This window comes from Salmo trutta, chromosome 23 (assembly GCF_901001165.1).
Source record: "Salmo trutta chromosome 23, fSalTru1.1, whole genome shotgun sequence".
Classification (NCBI taxonomy): domain Eukaryota; kingdom Metazoa; phylum Chordata; class Actinopteri; order Salmoniformes; family Salmonidae; genus Salmo; species Salmo trutta.
The window spans coordinates 34,492,601-34,495,089 of record NC_042979.1 but is presented as its reverse complement, the minus strand read 5'-3'; positions in this window follow the sequence as shown (position 1 = coordinate 34,495,089).

Here is a 2,489-nt window from a genome sequence, read left to right as displayed (position 1 = left end):
GTGGATGTTGATTAAGGCAGCCCCCCACACCTCTCCGATTCAGAAGGGTTGTGTTAAATGCGGAAGATATATTTCAGTTGAAGGCATTCAGTTGTACAACTGACTAGGTATCCCTCCTTTTCTAAAGCAGCTTGCTATGGAGCGTGAAAGCTATTTAAATGCATTGGATAGACGAGTCTATGGCGCAAGATGTGACTGATATTTTGAGAGCTGGGAGAGAGGGAGAGAGGGTGGAGGCTAGGCTTGAAGCGCTGGGCATCTTGTTGTTATGACATGCATTATCTGAATTAGGCCCACATAATTTTACCTACGGATGAGCGACTTCTATGAAGGAACTTTTAATGTCTTTGAACTTCAGAGAATTGTCTTAACGTTGGACTAGCTAGCTAGCTAACAAGCGTGTGTGCAGAGCGGTACTAGAATTAAAATAAAAACGCGTCTTTCATTTTTGCAGTTAATACTGTAAATCAAATGTGAAACGTGATAACCATAGTATCCTTAACTAGCACTGAAAAGGTTAATCCATTCTTCTCTAATTAAATATCTCTCAAGAATTTCTGAATCACTCTTGTAACGTCAGTAGCTACACTACTGGACTGTTGGCCACACCCCTTGGTTGGAGACTCCACCCACAGTTTGGTGGACACGAACCTGCCGTAACCCTTGCTTACCCATTGGTCCTCATTGCAAAACTGAGGAAAAAGTATCTAGCTACTTCAACTATTTATTTACTTGATAAATACATTAAATTGATTTAAAAAAAATCCAGAATCTATTTGTCCAGGCTTACTGCCAAGGAGAGGTGAAAATATACAGTTATTTTTACTATTTTCTACATTGTAGAATAATGGTGAAGACATAAAAACTATGAAATTAAACATATGGAATCATATAGTTGTAATGAACACGATGGGAGACAGAGAGCTGGTTTCAAGCGCAGGGCGCAGCAGGTGTTCATTTGTAAAGGACAACAGGAGGAGGCAGGTAGCTGGGTCCAGGGCCAGGCAGAAGGTCATACACAGGGGGTCCGAAAAGGCAACAGTAGAGGCAGGGAAAAGGTTAGTAACGTCATCCGGGAGATCAGTGTCACGTCCTGACCAGTATAAGGGTTATTTGTTATTGTAGTTTGGTCAGGACGTGGCAGAGGGTATTTGTTTTATGTGGTTCGGGGTGGTGGTTTATTTAGTAGGGCGTTTGATGTATTATTTCCGGGTTTTTGGGCACTGTTCTATGTTAATGTATTTCTATGTTTAGTCTAGTATGTTGTATTTCTATGTTTAGGTTAATGGGGGTTGGACTCTCAATTGGAGGCAGGTGCTTTCTCGTTGCCTCTGATTGGGAGTCCTATATATGGGTAATTGTTTGGTGTAGTGTTTGTGGGAGATTGTTTCTTGTTTTGCCTGTATGAGCATGACAAGACTGTTTGTTGTTCGTGAGTTCTTCGTCATTTTGTTATTTTGGTGTTCACTTTATTTTATAAATAAATCAAGATGAGCATCCACATTCCTGCTGTGTTTTGGTCCTCCATTCCCGACGACAACCGTGACAGAATCTCCCACCACAAATGGACCAAGCAGCGTGGGGAGCAAGGGGAATTTGGTGAGGACCGGGAACGCTACCGGGGTACATGACTGGCGAGGAAACCGGAGAGGCAGCCCCAATAATTTTTTTGGGGGGGGCACACGGACAGATCGGCGGAGCCGAGGATGGAACCAGAGCTAGTCGGGGTAAAATTGGAGGTGAGAGAAACAGAGACTATAGAGGAGTTGATGGGAAAATTGGAGGAGAAAGGGATGAGAGAGCTACTGTGTTGGTGTATTAGACACGACATTCGCCCTACAGAGCATGTCCTAATGATATCACCTGAGTTATCGTTTATTACTAGTCCTGAGGTGCGTGCTAGCTGTCTGGTGAGGATAGTACCAGCACCACGCACCAGGTCTCCAGTTCGTCAGCCCAGTCCAACTTGTCCTGTTCCCGCTCTCCGCACTAGCCCTGAAGTGCGAACCCCTAGTCTGGCACGTCCAGTACCAGCACCACACACCTGGCTTCCAGCGCGTCAGCCCAGTCCGGTACGTCCTGTTCCTGCTCCCCGCACTAGACCTGAGGTGCGTGTTCCCAGGCTGATACCTCCAGTACCAGCACCACGCATCAGGCTTCCAGTGCGTCAACCCAGTCCGACTCAGCCTGTTCCCGCTCCCCGCACTAGCCCTGAGGTGTGTGTTCCCAGGCTGATACCTCCAGTACCAGCACCACGCATCAGGCTTCCAGTGCGTTAACTCAGTCCGACTCGGCCTGTTCCCGCTCCCCGCACTAGCCCTGAGGTGCGTGTTCCCAGGCTGATACCTCCAGTACCAGCACCACGCATCAGGCTTCTAGTGCGTCAACCCAGTCCGACTCGTCCTGTTCCCGCTCCCCGCACTAGCCCTGAGGTGCGTGTTCCCAGGCTGATACCTCCAGTACCAGCACCACGCATCAGGCTTCCAGTG